The sequence below is a fragment of the Tursiops truncatus genome, chromosome 17, assembly GCF_011762595.2.
Source record: "Tursiops truncatus isolate mTurTru1 chromosome 17, mTurTru1.mat.Y, whole genome shotgun sequence".
NCBI classification, from domain to species: Eukaryota; Metazoa; Chordata; class Mammalia; order Artiodactyla; family Delphinidae; genus Tursiops; species Tursiops truncatus.
Window position 1 is genome coordinate 49,182,984 of NC_047050.1, and position 17,720 is coordinate 49,200,703.

Genomic DNA, 17,720 nt, shown 5'->3' on the forward strand with positions numbered 1-17,720 from the left:
CCAACACCAGAGAAAGATGTCACAAAAAAAGAATACTAAAGGCCAATATCACTGATGAACATAGATGCAAAAATCCTCAACAAAATACTAGCAAACAGAATCCAACAGCACATTAAAAGGATCATACACCATGATCAAGTGGGATTTATTCCAAGAATGCAAGGATTCTTCAATATATGCAAATCAATCAATGTGATACACCATATTAAGAAATTGAAGGAGAAAAAACATATGATAATCTTAATAGATGCAGAAAAATCTTTCAACAAAATTCAACACCCATTTATGATAAAAACCCTCCAGAAAGTAGGCATAGAGGGAACCTACCTCAACATAATAAAGGCCATCTATGACAAACCCACAGCCAATATCATTCTCAATGGTGAAAAATTGAAAGCATTTCCACTAAGATCAGGAACAAGACAAGGCTGCCCACTCTCACCACTATTATTCAACATAGTTTTGCAAGTTAGAGCCACAGCAATCATCGAAGAAAAAGAAATAAAAGGAATCCAAATCGGAAAGAAGAAGTAAAGCTGTCACTGTTTTCAGATGACGTGATACTATACAAAGAGAATCCCAAAGATGCTACCAGAAAACTACTAGAGCTAATCAATGAATTTTGTAGAGTAGCAGGACATGAAATTAATGCACAGAAATCTCTGGCATTCCTATACACTAATGATGAAAAATCTGAAAGAGAAATTAAGGAAACACTCTCATTTACCATTGCAACAAAAAGAATAAAATACCTAGGAATAAACCAACCTAAGGAGACAAAAGACCTATATGCAGAAAACTATAAGACACTGATGAGAGAAATTAAAGATAATACAAACAGATGGAGAGATATACTGTGTTCTTGGATTGGAAGAATCAATATTGTGAAAATGACTATACTACCCAAAGCAGTCTACAGATTCAATGCAATCCCTATCAACTACCAATGGCAATTTTCACAGAACTAGAACAAAAAAATTCACAATTTGTAGGGAAAAACAAAAGACCCTGAATAGCCAAAACAATCTTGAGAAAGAAAAACAGAGCTGAGGAATCAGGCTCCCTGACTTCAGACTATACTACAAAGCTACAGTAATCAAGACAATATGGGACTGGCACAAAAACAGAAATATAAATCAATGGAACAGGATAGAAAGCTGAGAGATAAAACCATGCACATATGGTCACCTTATCTTTGATAAAGGAGGCCAGAGTAGACAATGGAGAAAAGACACCTTCTTCAATAAGTGGTGCTGGGATAACTGGAAAGCTATATGTAAAAGAACGAAATTAGAACACTTCCTAACACCATACACAAAAATAAACTCAAAATGGATTAAAGACCTAAATGTAAGGCCATACACTATAAAACTCTTAGAGGAAAACCTAGGCAGAACACTCTATGGCATAAATCACAGCAAGACCCTTTTTGACCCACCTCCTAGAGAAATGGAAATAAAAACAAAAAAAACAAATGGGACCTAGTGAAACTTAAAAGCTTTTGCACAGCAAAGGAAACCATAAAGAAGATGAAAAGACAACCCTCAGAATGGAGAAAATATTTGCAAACAAAGCAACTGACAAAGGATTAATCTCCAAAATATACAAGCAGCTCAGCAGCTCAATATCAGAAAAACAAACAACCCAATCCAAAAGTGGGCAGAAGATCTAAATAGACATTTCTCCAAAGAAGATACACAGATTGCTAAACAACACATGAAAGGATGCTCAACATCACTAATCATTAGAGAAATGCAAATCAAAACTACAATGAGGTATCACTTCACACCAGACAGAATGGCCATCATCAAAAAATCTACAAACAATAAATGCTGGCGAGGGTGTGGAGAAAAGGGAACCCTCTTGCACTGTAGGTGGGAATGTAAATTTGTACAGCCACTATGGAGAACAGTATGGAAGTTCCTTAAAAAATTAAAAATAGAAGTACCATATGACGTGGCAGTCCCACTACTGGGCATATACCCTGACAAAACCATAATTCAAAAAGTTTCATGTACCACAATGTTCATTGCAGCACTATTTACAATAGCCAGGACAGGGAAGCAACCTGTGTCCATCGACATATGAATAGATAAAGAAGATGTGGCACATATATACAATGGAATATTACTCAGCCATAAAAAGAAACAAAATTGAGTTATTTGTAATGAGGTGGATGGATCTAGAGTCTGTCATACAGAGTGAAGTACGTCAGAAAGAGAAAAGACGCAAGAGGGAGGGGATATGGGGATATACGTATGCACATAACTGATTCACTTTGTTATACAGCAGAAACTAACACAACACTCTAAAGTGATTATACTCCAGTAAACATGTTAAAAAATTGTATTTCTACTGTTTATATACATATCCCTAGGTCACTCTCAATATTGGTATTTTTTTCTTCATTGTTCCCTTCTCACCTTTTGTGTTTCTGCCTTTTCTTGTCTCTTTCCTTCCTTCTCAGAAAGAACAATGGAGGAAGAAAGTGAGAATTTCAACAAAGAGAAAATATTTTTAAAAGTACCTAAAGTACCAAATGGAAATCACAGAGTTGAAGAATATAGTAACAGAACTAAAAAAATTCAATACAGTGCTTCAAGAGTTGACTAGATTGAGTAGAAGAAAGAAAGAATCAGCAAACTCAAAGACAAGGCAAGAGAATTCATCTAATCAGAGGAAAAAAAAGAAAAAGAATAAAGAAGAGTGAAGAGAGCTTAAAGGATTTATGGAACAACACAAAATGAACGAGTATCTACATTATAGGGTCCCAGAAGGAGAAGAGAGAGAAAAAGGGAGGAAAATCTTATTCAAAGAAATAATGGCTGAAAACTATCCTAACCTGAGGAACAGCAGATATCTAAATCCTGGAAGTCCAGAGAGTTCCAAGTAAGATGAAATTAAAGGGACTGACATCAAGAAACCTTATAATTAAACTGTAAAAAGTTAGAGACAAGGAGAGAGTCTTAAATGCAGCAAGGGAAAAGCAACCTGTTACATACAAGGGAACCACCATAAAACTATCAACAGATTTTTCAATAGAAACTTTCCAGGCCAGAAGGGAGTGGCATGATATATTCCAAGAGCTAAAGTGAAAGAAAAAAAAAAAAAAGCTGCCAACCAAAAATACAATAGCCAGTAAAGTTTGTCCTTCAGAATTGAAGGAGAGGAAGAGTTTTCCAGAAAAGCAAAAGCTGAAGAAGTTCACTACCATTAGACCAACCTTACAAGAAATTTTAAGGTGCCCCTTCAAACTGAAATAAAAGGATGCCAATTAGTAACAAAAAAAAATTTGAAATTATAAATCTCACAGATAAAGGTAAATATATACTGAAATTCAATGTTTTGTCATGGTGGTAGGGATATCACTTATAATTCTAGTATGAAGGTTAAAATAACAATACCTACAATAATTTTTTAATGGATATACATGCTAAAAGATGTAAATTATGACATTAAAGCATAAATTGAAGGAGGGGGAGAGTAAAAATGTAGAGCATTAGCATGCCTTCGATCTTAAGTTGTTATATAATCTATAATAGACTATTATAAATATAAGATGTTTTACATAGCCTTGTAGTAACCACATACAATAAACCCTAGAGTAGATACAAAAATAATAAAGAGAAAGGAATATAAGTATACTACTACAGAATATCATTAAAGAGTAAAGAGCATAATAAAGGCACAGAGGAATTACAAAAGAGCCAGAAAACAATGAACAGAATGGCAATAGCAAGTCAATACTATCAATAATTACTTTAAATGTAAATGGACTAAATTCTCCAATTAAAAGAGTGGCTGAATGGATTAAAATAAATAAGACGAAACTATATGATGCCTATCAAGACTCACTTCAGCTTTAAGGACACACATAGACTGCAAATGAAGGGATAGACAAAGATAATTCCATGCAAATGGAAAGCAAAAGAAATCTGGGGTAGCTATACTTATCAGACAAAATAGACTTTAAGCCAAAGTTTGTCATAAGAGACAGAGAAAATCATTACATAATGAAAGGGGTCAATCCAACAAGAGGATATAACAACTGTAAATATTTATGCACCAGCATAGGTGCACTTAAATATAAAAAGCAAATATTAACAGAACTGAAGGGAGAAAATGACAGCAATACAAGAATAGTAGGGGACCTCAATATCCTCCTTTCAACAATGGATCAATATCTGATCCATTAGAAAATCAGTTAGAAAATCATTAGAAAATCAGTTAGAAAATCAGTTAGAAATATTGGACTTAACATATTAGGGCACATGGACTGAAAAATTTACAGAACATTCTATCCAACCACAGCAGAATATATATTCTTCTCAAGTGCACATGGAAAGTTCTCTAAATAGATCATATGTTAGGCCACAAAACAAATCTTAAGATTGAAGTCATAATCAAGCATCTTTTCTGAACATTGAAAAATGCACAAACATGTGGAGATTAAACAACATGCTACTGAACAACCAATTTGTCAAAGAAGAAATCAAAAGAGATAAAAAACTATCTTGAGTAAAATGAACATAAAACTTATGGGATGCAACTAAAGAATTCTGGGAGGGAAGATTATAGCAATAAATGTCTCCATTAGGAAAAGAAGAAATATCACAAATAAACAACCCATCTTTACACTTTAAGGAACTAGAAAAGAAGGAACTAAGCCCAAAGTTAGAAGAATGAAGATAAAGATCAGAGTGAAAGAAGGAAATAAAGACTAAAAATACAATAGAAAAGAGAAATGAAATGAAAAGCTGTTTTTTGAAAATATAAATAAAACAGAAAAACCTTTAGCTAGACTTACTGAGAAAGAAAGAATAAAGAGAGGACTGAGTAAAATTTGAATGAAAGAGGAGACATTACAACTGATACCAAACAAAGTATCATAAAAGCCTGGTATGAACAATTGCATGCCACAATTAGACAAAGTAGAAGAAATGAATAAAATTCTTAGAAACACACAACCTCCCAGGACTGATTCAGGAAGAAATAGAACATCTGAATAGACCAATTACTAGCAAGGAAATTGAATCAGTAATCAAAAATATCTCAAACAAAAATCGAGGACCAGATGGCTTCACAGGTGAATTCTACCAAACATTTAAAAAATGATTAATAACACTACCTCTCAAGCTCTTCAAAAAAGTGAAGAGAAAGAAAAATTCCAAACTCAATTTATGAGGCCAGCATTACCCTGTTACTAAAACCAGACAAGGACACTACAGAAAAGAAAAAAAAAATTACAGGTCAATACCTCTGATAAACACAGATGCAGAATTATTCAACAAAATATCAAACAAATTCAACAATACACTGAAAGGGTTATACACCATGATCAAGTGGGATTTTTTCCAGGGGTGCAAGGATGATTCAACAGTCACAAATCAATCAATGTGATGCATCACATTAACATAATGAAAGATAAAAATCATGTGATCATCTCAACAGAAAAAGCATTTGACAAAATTCAACCACCATCCATAATAAAAACTCTCAACAAAAAAACTGGGTAGAGAGGAAAACTTCCTCAACATAATAAAGGCAATATAGGACAAACCTACAGCTAACGTCATGCTCAATGGTGAAAAGCTGAAAGCTTTTTCTCTAAGATCAAGAACAAGGCAAGGGTACCCACTCTAAACTTTTATTCAACATAGTCCTAGAAGTCCTAGCCACTGCAATTAAACAAGAAAGAAAAGATATCCATACCAGTAAAAAAGAACTAAAACCATCCATTTACAGATGAAATGATATAATATATAGAAAACCATAAAGATTCCACCAAAAAATTGTTAGATAAATCAATTTGGTAGATTTGCAAGATACAAAAATCAATGTACCTGGGGCTTCCCTGGTGGCGCAGTGGTTGGGAGTCCACCTGCCGATGCAGGGGACGCGGGTTCGTGCCCTGGTCCGGGAAGATCCCACATGCCGCGGAGCGGCTGGGCCCGTGAGCCATGGCTGCTGAGCCTGCGCGTCTGGAGCCTGTGCTCTGCAACGGGAGAGGCCGCAACAGTGAGAGGCCTGCGTAAATAAAAAAAAAAAAAAAAAAAAAAAATCAATGTACCAAAATTAGTTGTATTTTCATACTTTAACAATTTCTAAGAGAAATTAAGGAAACATTTCCATTTGTAATTACATTAAAAAGATTAAAATACCTAGGAATGAATTTAACCAAGAAGGTAAAAGTCCTGTACACTGAAAATCATGAGACATTGATAAAAGAAATGGAAGGTGACATAAACAAATGGGAAGATATTCCATGCTCATGGATTAAAAATAATATTGTGGGGCTTCCCTTGTGGCGCAGTGGTTGGGAGTCCGCCTGCCAATGCAGGGGACGTGGGTTCGTGCCCCGGTCCGGGAAGATCCCACGTGCCGCGGAGCGGCTGGGCTCGTGAGCCATGGCCACTGGGCCTGCGCGTCCGGAGCCTGTGCTCCGCAATGGGAGAGGCCACAGCAGTGAGAGGCCTGCGTACCAAAAACAAAATAATAATAATATTGTGAAAATGTCCATACTACCCAAAACAATCTACAGGTTCAGTGTAATACTTATCAAAATTTCATGGCATTTTGCACAGAAATAGAACAATCTTAAAATTTGTGTGTAATCACAAAAGACCCCAAATAGCCAAAGCAATCTTGAGAAAGCAGATCAAAGCTAAAGACAACCTACAAATTGAAAGTATTTGCAAACCATATCAGAAAAAGTGTTAATATCCAAAATATGTAAAGAACTCATACAAGTCAATAAAAACAAATAGAAAAAAATATGAATAAAAAATTGGCAGAGGAACTGAATAGACGTTTTCCCAAAGGAGACATCCAAATGACCCACAGGTACATGAAAAGATGCTCAACATCACTAATTACTAGGGAAATTGCACAGGTACATGAAAAGATGCTCAACATCACTAATTACTAGGGAAATTACTAGGGAAATTACTACCATCAAAACTACAATGAGATGTCACCTCACACCTGTTAGGATTGCTATCATCAAAAATACTAGATATAACAAATGTTGGTGAGGATGTGGAGTGAATGGAACCCTTGTGCATTGTTGGTAGGAATGTAAATTGGTTCAACCACTATGGAAAGCAGTATAGAGTTTCCTCATGAAATTAAAAGCAGAACTACCATATGATCCATTCTGGGAATATATCCAAAGGAAATGAAAACAATATATTGAAGAGATATCTTCACTGCCATATTTATTGCAGCATTATTCACAATTGCCATGATTGAAAAAAACCTAAGCATCTGTCAACAGATCAATGAGTAAAGAAGATGTGGTACATACAAATAATAAATTGTGCAGCCATGAGACAAAAGGAAATCCTGCCATCTGCCACAACATTATGGACCTGGAGGGGTGTTATGCTGAGTGAGATAAGCCCGACAGAGAAAGACACATACTGCATGGTATCACTTATACATGGAATCCAAAAAGAAAAATCAAACTCATAGAAACTGAGTTGAAAAGTAGTTGCCAGAGTTTGGGTGGTTGGGGAAATAGGGAGAGGTGGTAAAAGGGTATAAGCTTTTAGCCGTAAGATGACAAGATCTGAGAATCTAATGTATTACATGGTGCCTGTAGTTAACAGCACTATTGTACAATAAAAGTTTGGTGAAGAGTAGAAAAAATGTAAATATGTGAGGTTATGTATGACTAGATGACAGAAATCCTTTCACAATGTATATGAATATCAAATCATGATATATACTTTAAATATGTTACCATTTTTTCTCAAATATATGTCAAGCAAAGCTTAAAAATGAAAAAAGGGAGTAAGCGCAACCAGAGTTGATCAATTTCAGAATAGAAGGAAAACTCATGTCGTTTCAAAGGAAATAATAAATTATAAGATGCACAAGAGAGAAGAGATTCAAGTAAAAATTTAAGAATACTGAAGAAAGGCATGATAACTTCCAAGAAACTGAGAATGAAATAAAGGAAGAAATAAAAAGGGTCAAAGAGAAAGTGGCTGAAAGGAAGTCAAGCAAAGAGGGTTTAATATACACGTCGCTGGAGTCTCTAGGGGAAAAAAATCTATGGAACAGAATATTTAAACTCCTAATCCAATAAAACTTTCTGGATATAAGAGAAAACACAAATTCTATAAATCAAAAGTTTCCACTGTATATCTATTAAAAATATTATCAGGGCTTCTATGCAGATGATTAACTTATAAGATTTTAAAAAATTAACTTGATATCAGACTTCTCAAGCAAATGAAAATACAAGGTTACAGTAGACCAGTATTTTTAAGAAATCAAGGAAACCAAGATTTGTGAACCAAGAATGTTGTGTTCAAACTGTCCTTCAATTATCAGAACTATAGAAAAATAGTTCTAAACATGTAAGTAATCAGGGAATATTGTTCAGAAATATCCCTCTTGAGGAATTTACTAGTAAATAAGTGTCATCCAACCTAGTAATAACTAGGGAAACTTTAGCAACATAACCCGATGGTGAGCATAAAACATTTATAAATGGTGAGCAAACAATATATCTAATTATAAAGCCAAGACAAAAACACAAGTGGGAAGATAGAAGGAAGAACATTTGTGTTATGTGACATTTATAGAGTAAGAAGACTGCAACTAAAAATAAGAAAGAGAAAGGGAAAAGTGGAATAGGCTGCTGTTGTTGAAAACATGATAGGTGGGAATCAAAGGATGCAATTTAAAAAGACTGCATAAGAAGGTAAGAAAGAAAAATATTAGGGGCTTTATAAAACTATAAATACAAAGGTAAGCACTAAAACAAAAATACAAATCTTCGCAAATTCCGAGAAAATTTTATAAAATTAAAGAAGGCATGTCCAATAGAGAAAGAAAAATGGCAAATAAAATGTAATATAGTAATTACTATATAAAATTATGATACAGTTGAGAGCAAATATATAGCAGTGCAATCAATAAGTGTAAACTGGATGAACTTTGCTGTTAAAAATATTTTCAAGTTTGAAAATCCAAAAGATATATACATACCTATGTACATACAAAAATACATAATTAGGGAGTGGTGGAGATTGAAAACCACCAAATGCCATAGTAGTTAGGTTGAGGCAGTAACTTAATAATTATGAACAGATGATAAATCTTAGGGGTAGTGGATTGTCTGATGAGGAATAAGATGTTTACATTGTTTTTAAAGTGTCTCCCCACAAGACAAGAGCAAGATTAGGCGCAAGGGGGAAACAGACTATAATCACAAGGAAGTATCAGACAAAGTCAAACTGGATAACATCTGTATAAAATGACTGCTCTGTATTAAAAAATTAATGTCATGAAAGCTAAAAGCTAAGGAATATGTTTTAGATAAAAAGAGACTTAGAGATATGGCAGCTAAGTACAATATGTGATTCCAGACCAGAACATGTATTGAAAGGAGGGAAAAACATTATAAAGGACATAATACCATTCACAAAGTTGGAATGTGGATTATAGGTTAGGTAAGAGTACCGTATTAAGATTAACCACCACAATCAAATTCAGAAAATTTATCTAAGAGAATGTCCTTGTTTTTAGGAAATTCACACTGAGCATTAAGGATTAAAATAGTCTAATATATGCAGCATGCTTTCAAATGGTTCAGAAAATATAAATAGTCTGTGTGTGCATGTAGATACAGAGAGACAGAATAATCAAGTGTCAGGATTTAACATTAACCAATGTTAAAATTTGGTAAGTCTGGGTATAGGGGTTCCGTTCATTATTCTTCCAGATTTTCTTTTTCACTTATTTCAAAATTTAGAAAGTTATAAAGGGAGTAATGTTTCAATAAAGTTTTATTCTTTGCTCTTATTTTTTCAGTTAGATATTTTAACAATTTTCCTCTCTCTCTCTCTGACATGTGACTAAGCTTCATTTTACTGTGACAACTTTAAGAGTACTAATTTTCTCATGGATCACATGATCGTGACAAAAATCACATTCCCTACATAGTCCCAGTAAAACGCATGTAATTTCATATAATACTGCTGTGATTCTAAGAATTTTGATGTAATCTAAACAAAGGAACATCACCTGGGTACACAACCAAGTTACTAGTATAACTCTTTATAATACAGGATTCTAGTATCCAAAGAATGCACACCAACAGCTCAAACTAAGGGGTGTAACTATTTTTATTATTTAACAGTATGTAAATATGGATAGCAACCAGCTTCTCACACAGCCTAACGAACTGCAGGTTAGTTCAGATAGAGTAATGTGTAGCACAACCTCAGAATTCAAATATGTTCAATTATAAGAACTCAAATGCAGTAACGAAAAAAGATACTAATATTAGAGATGGAAAATTCAACTTTCAGGTCTTACCTGGGGGTATGTTCACACTACCTAGTTACACATATTTCATATTAATATGAGTATATATTTACATAGAGTTTTATAAGTTATAAAGTATATTTATACACATTGTGCCATCTTAATTTTGAACTAATATTTTAAATGAGTCTGAAATCATCACCCATTTTACAGTTTAGGAAACCAGGACATAAGTGATTAAGTATTTTGCTCAACAATGTCTATTAAGTTACAGGAACAGACAGCTATTGAACTCAGTTCTTATTTTAAGTTTACTGCCTTATATGCCATCCTTAAGAAACTAGTGGAGTCACCTTAAGATCTTTTGTTTATATTTATGACAACAGGAATGAACAAATAATTTAGAATGCTTTTCAACAATTCATGTCAAAAGCAAAAGGACTCTAATTGTTAGCAAAGATGCAATAGCAACAAACAGTTACACAGAGTACTTGGCATATTCTGACGGCATGCAATTCAACTTCATATAGATAGCAGGCCATGAGAACGCTTTTCATGTCTCTGTGATATCTAATACTATTCTAGTAATTGCATCTATTTAGAGTTGAGGAATTGAAGCATAGTTTAATATACTCAAAATATAGTAACAAGCCAGGCATCTTTATATGACCAGCATGTTAAAGAATATTCCAGATTGGAGATTTTGATTGAACCAATCATTTGCATTTGCTCTTTGGGGAGGTATATTTGGAATGATGGATACTTGGACCACACAACTGATTGCACTGTTGGATAAAGGGCTGTAGATTTCCTGTGGGTTTTGGAGCTTAAATAGTGAACTTTTCTCCAACCCTTAAAATATAGACCCCTGCCTTTGTCCAATAACATTAGTATATATTTATCTTGTGAAAGGACAATGTACCCTCTAAGCAGTTTCAGATTCCTTCATCTTTAAGTGTACATACTTTTTGAGAAGATAGACATGTATAAAGGAAGCAAATTTAGCTGTGTAAGAGATTAACAATACTTAACCTTCTTATATTTCAGTTGAGTTGATGGTAAGGATTAATTCATGGATGCCAGTTCCAAGTTGAGCCTGGTATTCTGTCAAATCCAGTAAAATGAAGTGGTTATGAGCATGAAATTTAGAAGCAGATTTCTGGATTTGAATTCTTGTCCCATGCTTATCAACTGGGTACCTGGGACAAGTTAATTAACCTCTCTGAAACTCAGCTTCCTCATCTATAGATTAAAGGTAAGGATAGAATCAATGTCATAGGGTTGTTTTGAAGGTTGCATGGGTCCATATATATATATATATATATATATAAGGAAACTGATATATAAAAATAGTGCTCAGCATATTATAAACAATTAAAAAATTACTGTCTACTTGGAAGTGCCAATGTAGAAAATCAAAATCAATGCCGCTTACATCATAAATCCTCAGGGAGTAAGCAAACAAAGGTGAGACAAGCATTTCTGGGGCATGTGCAGTTCTGATAACGAAGGCGTTCATGTAGTCCTACTTGAGTGTACAGAACCTGGGCCACCACGTGGAGACGGGGCACCAAAGAGAGCCATTAAGAGAGCTCTAGATATGACAGTACGTCAGCAGCGGGATGGCCGTAGCTGTGGCGGCGGCTGCAGAAGCCCGAGCAGCCGCGGCCGCAGTGGAGGCTAGAGCCCGAGCGGCGTCGGCGGCGGCGGCACCCCGGGGAGTTTAAGATGGCGGCAGGGGGGGCGGCGGGCCTGCGGGAGGAGCAGCGCTATGGGCTGTCGTGCGGGAGGCTGGGACAGGACACCACCACCGTACTGCATGTGAAGCTCACCGAGACGGCGATCCGCGCGCTCGAGACCTACCAGAGCCACGAGAATTTAATTCCTTTTCGACCTTCAATTCAGTTCCAAGGGCTCCAAGGGCTTGTCAAAATCCCTAAAAATGATCCCCCCAACGAAGTGCATACCTTTAACTTCTATTTGTCAAATGTGGGTAAAGACAACCCTCAAGGCAGCTTTGACTGCATCCAGCAAACCTTCTCCAGCTCTGGAGCATCCCAGCTCAATTGCCTGGGATTTATACAAGATAAAATTACAGTGTGTGCAACAAATGACTCGTATCAGATGACACGAGAAAGAATGACCCAGGCAGAGGAGGAATCCCGCAACCGAAGCACAAAAGTTATCAAACCTGGTGGACCATATGTAGGGAAAAGAGTGCAAATTCGGAAAGCACCTCAAGCTGTTTCAGATGCAGTGCCTGAGAGGAAAAGATCAACCCCCATGAACCCTGCAAATACCATTCGAAAGACACATGGCAGCAGCAGTGTTTCCCAGCGGCCATATCGGGACAGGGTGATTCACTTACTGGCACTGAAGGCCTATAAGAAACCTGAGCTGCTAGCTCGACTGCAGAAAGACGGTGTCAATCAGAAAGACAAGAACTCCCTCGGAGCAATTCTGCAACAGGTAGCCAATCTGAATCCTAAGGACCTCTCATACACCTTAAAGGATTATGTTTTTAAAGAGCTCCAAAGAGATTGGCCTGGATATAATGAAATAGACAGACGGTCATTAGAGTCAGTGCTCTCGAGAAAACTAAATCCATCTCAGAATGCTGCCAGCACCAGCCGTTCAGAATCTCCTGTATGTTCTAGTAGAGACGCTGCATCTTCTCCTCAGAAACGGCTTTTAGATTCAGATTTCATTGATCCTTTAATGAATAAAAAAGCTCGAATATCTCACCTGACAAATAGAGTGCCGCCAACATTAAATGGTCATTTGAATCCCACCAGTGAAAAATCTGCTGCAGGCCCCCCGCTGCCCCCTGCAGCCGCTGCCATCCCCACGCCTCCACCGCTGCCTTCAACCCACCTGCCTGTCTCCAATCCTCCTCAGACTGTAAATTCTCACTCCAATTCCCCTAGCACTCCAGAAGGTCGGGGGACTCAAGACCTACCTGTTGACAGTTTTAGTCAAAACGGTAGTATCTATGAGGACCAGCAAGACAAATATACCTCTAGGACTTCTCTGGAAACCTTACCACCTGGTTCAGTTCTACTAAAATGTCCAAAGCTTATGGAAGAAAACCATTCGTCTCACAAAAAGTCCAAGAAGAAGTCTAAAAGACACAAGGAAAAGGACCAAATAAAAAAGCACGACATTGAGATGATTGAGGAAAAGGAAGAGGACCTTAAAAGAGAAGAGGAAATTGCCAAGCTGAACAACTCCAGTCCGGATTCCAATGAAGGAGTTAAAGAGGATTGCACTGCCTCCACGGAAGCTTCTTCAACAGTTGAACTCCCAGATTATTTGATAAAATATATTGCTATTGTCTCCTATGAGCAACGCCAGAATTACAAGGATGACTTCAATGCTGAGTACGATGAGTATAGGGCCTTGCATGCCAGGATGGAGACGGTGGCTAGAAGATTTATCAAACTGGATGCACAGCGAAAGCGCCTTTCTCCAGGCTCAAAAGAGTATCAGAGTGTTCATGAAGAAGTCTTACAAGAATATCAGAAGATAAAACAGTCTAGCCCCAATTACCATGAAGAAAAATACAGATGCGAGTATCTTCATAACAAGCTGGCTCACATCAAAAGACTAATAGGTGAATTTGACCAACAGCAAGCAGAGTCATGGCACTAGAGCTCTGCTTGGACCAGAAGATGTGAATAAACTTAAGCTTATTTATTTAAAATTCCAAATGAATTGCTCTCAAATTCTAAAAAATGAAACTTTGCCTGTTGGAAGTTTCAGTATTAGTAAACTTGAGTTACCTTCCCCCCCCCGCCCCCCGCCGCATTTTACTTTGTTTCCTTGCATTTTTGAAGCTGCTTTTTTCTGGTCCTTTTTTCCTACTTAAGACTTGTGTTTGTCAATAGAAATAATTTTTTTTGTAGATATTGAGGATCCAGTGTCTGTACTTCAAATCAATTTTTTTCCTTAAAAAACTGTGTTTGTCATTAGAAATGATTTTTTTTAGATATTGGGGATCTAGTGTCCACACTTCAAAGTTATGTGTGTTTAAAAAAAACAGTAATGTACAAGGTGAAATGCTTTTGGATAAACATAAGCCTATTTTCTGACCTTTCTTAATATGAACTCTTTGCCTTAAATGGTAGAACATTTAGAAATTTGCACAAAATACAAAAAAACTTAAAACATTGTTTTGGAGGGTTAAGAAATAGAAAGGTGTGTATGTGTATAGATCTATATACACATGTGTATATATAGTCTGACTTGATCTAGAACAGTAAATCTGCCCTGCAAATTAACCCCCCATTGCAATGGTTGCCTTAAGGTGTTTGCTAGTTGTGTACCTAGTGTGGTTAATCATTAGCTACACTGCTTCCCACTTGATTCGAGCAATGGGAAGCACATTGTGGCCTACCAGCGTCTGAAAGCGTGTGCTCAACCTGTATGTGTGCAGAGGTGGTGTGGATGTGAGCGTGCGTGAAGGAAAAAAGCTGCTACTCTCACTAGGCCAAACGCTCAGGTGAAACAACTGATGAGTGTTACTGTAGGTTTTTTTTTCCTATCAAATTGCTACTTCTATCGTGGAAGACAAAAGCATTTCCATTTCAACAGTTTGTCAACTTTATTAATGTTGGGCAAAATTGATATGTTATGAAAATGAAACAGATCTATAGTTTGGGGTAAAAATTATAAAATTAAACGTGTAGGTAACCTATTTATATACTGCTATAAAGTATTTTTTGAAGAGAGATATGCAAAGAAGCTATTACCTACATGAAATGTATATTTAAAGATTTTTTTTTTTTTCATCCTGGGTGCCAGGAATATAAAAAAGAGTGGATATATTTAACCATAACATACTGTGATTCATCAAACAGCACAAACTTTCATTTCATGGAGTTTATCTGTTGACGTTGATTTAAACTATCATTTGTTTTATCATGTGGGAACATAAGTTATGTGGTCAAAAATATAAGGATTTTGAACTAATGTTGATTCAAGTTGTGTTGTCTTATCGTATTGTTTTTCAAAGTGCTGCCAGTTTAAAAGGGAAGCATTATGTTTACAAATATGTTTTGAAATGTTTGCCAAAATTTTGGTGGTATCTTTAATAAAGATGTTTGTCTCCAGCATCCAAAACAATAAAAAAATAAATAAAAAAAAAAAAAAAAAGAGAGAGCTCTAACTCGGACCTGAGTCAAACCATAAAAATACCCAAATAGAGGTAATGGATGCCCAGACCCCAAGCTAATCTCAGCGTGAACAAGGGATAGTGAAAAAGGTATCACTGAAGGCAACTGGGTGGCAAGGCAGTGTGTTCCTGCATTCTAGGCATCAGTTTTGCAGGACTGATTTATTCCTTTCACATGCTAGACTCCGAGATTCTCAAAGGTAGCAATTATTCTTCTTCTTTTACTTAAAAAATATCCCTATGCTTGGCATGTTACCAGATGCTTAATAATTAGGGTAAGCATATGACCCAGTTTGCTTTGGAAAAGCCCAACTTATACCTATAGTCCCAACATAATTACTAATAGCATTTCCATTTCACTCTCAAAAGTATCTCAGCCTGGATAATCAATTACACATTTTTCCTATTAATAGTGGTAGCTGAATGAACAAATTCTCCCAATCCATATATCTATCTCCTACATCTAATTTATGTTCCCTGTCTTTTCAGTATTTTCCACTACAAATAAATAAGTGAAGGGTGTATTATATTCTGTTAGGAATAGGCCTTTCATATTTTTATTTTAACTTCTTTATTTTTCCTTTTTAGCAAATTGAGACAGATTAGTGGAAAGTTGTATATGTTACTTAATAGAAAACAGCATATCTTTAAATATATTTAACCCCCATGAGAGTTAACATAAATATAAAAGAAAAAGCCATTTCAGAGAAGGTATATGAAGAGGCAATTTTACAATCTAGTAGAGGCAGTTGCTATCAAAATCGAGCAAAAAACAGTTTACTTGATCACAGTTCCACATGTTTGAACCATCTGTGGGCAGCTGTTGTTTCAAGTTATTTTGTTAATGCAATAACATTTGAAGAATGTACTATTACAATCACCAAATAGATTCAAATATACAAAGAGGCTTCTAAAATTTGTTTTTAAAAGAATTGCAATACTTAAATTAGCTCCAAATTGGAAATGTCCATAATTTCATGGAAGCAACTCAATAACACTATAAGAATTATATTTGCTAGTACACTCAAACATTACTACTATCAATCCTGTTTCTGCTTCCTCATCTATTCATTTTGCCAGATATAATTTGATTCAGTTAAAAATTCTGCAGATATTTTATTATCTTTTACATAATTTAGTCTCAATTGAATTCCAACCAACCAGAACATTGCCTTTCTTTGTTGCAATGACACACTCAGTTGATAGTTATTAAAGGCATTGTTCAGACTCATTTATAACATGCCCGTTGGAAATCTGTGCCAAGAGAAGAAAAGTTAGAACCCATTCTAGGGGCTTACAATGTCACTATTTTTCATAAAAATCATCAAAACAACAGTGTTGGTGAAGGTCTGGTTTCTCCTTCCCCACCAGCTCTCTCCCCATCCTTTAGCTTGGTTCCTTCTACATAGCACTTCTTATCACATTTGTATCATTTAATTGCAAACAAAAATTATATTAATTTTTGTGGGATTAAGACCACAAATATTAGTCTGAATGTTTTCCTTCACCTTCTCTTTATCTTTTTCCTCCAAAAACATCAAGGGCAGCTCCATTGTTTATCTAATTTGTGGGTAAGTTATAAGGTTGAATGTAATAAAGCTGTCTTACACTTTAAATTCTTAAAGGAGCATAACTACACAAGTATGATTTTTAAATATCCATATATTTTAGCCATATAAGTACTCATTGGTTAACTGCTAACATTTCAATGGACAAGAAATGTTTTTACCTGGCAAGTCCCCTTTAAATTTTGAAAAATCACTAAGGACAAAATTCAGTAGAAACGTTTTTATTACTATGTAAACATGTTCGCTACATCTAAAATGGTGTTGCGTTCATCTGCTTTAAATTCCTATTTTAAAGTCCTTTGCATCGTGGATGTCTGGAAAGTCTGTAGATTTAAACAATCTATTTTCTCTTTATGTCTTTATTCCACCAAGTTTAAAAGATAATATGTTACACCACTGACTTTATAAACTATTCTTGACCACATATTTTGGATGCACTCTTAAAACATACTATACTGGAAGCTGGAAACTGGTGATTGATTTTGATTATAGATATAGAATAATGTAATTTAGAGAAACTGATTTATCGGTGGCTGATTACCTCCATGTTGGAAAGGCTTACATTTAAATCTTTTCTGAAGACAAAGAAGCAGGCATTAACTGCTTTGAAAGCCTGACCACTGATACAAAAAAGGAATAATTTTTCTACTGTATTTGGTTTGATCATGCAAATTAGGATGGAACTAGTAGATTTAGTT

The 17,720-nt window shown here is 35.5% G+C and overlaps 1 long non-coding RNA gene and 1 pseudogene across 1 annotated transcript in view; one reads left to right on the forward strand and one right to left on the reverse strand.

The window, feature by feature from the left end:
- The window catches only part of LOC141276928 (uncharacterized), a 199,844-nt gene that overhangs the window by 104,340 nt on the left and 77,784 nt on the right, over positions 1–17,720 (reverse strand). The window contains exon 2 of the long non-coding RNA XR_012327311.1: positions 5,844–6,027. This is a non-coding gene — a long non-coding RNA (uncharacterized lncRNA). The remainder of the gene's footprint in view (positions 1–5,843; positions 6,028–17,720) is intronic.
- Positions 11,995–15,252, forward strand: LOC117308662 (RNA polymerase II elongation factor ELL2 pseudogene; annotated as a pseudogene).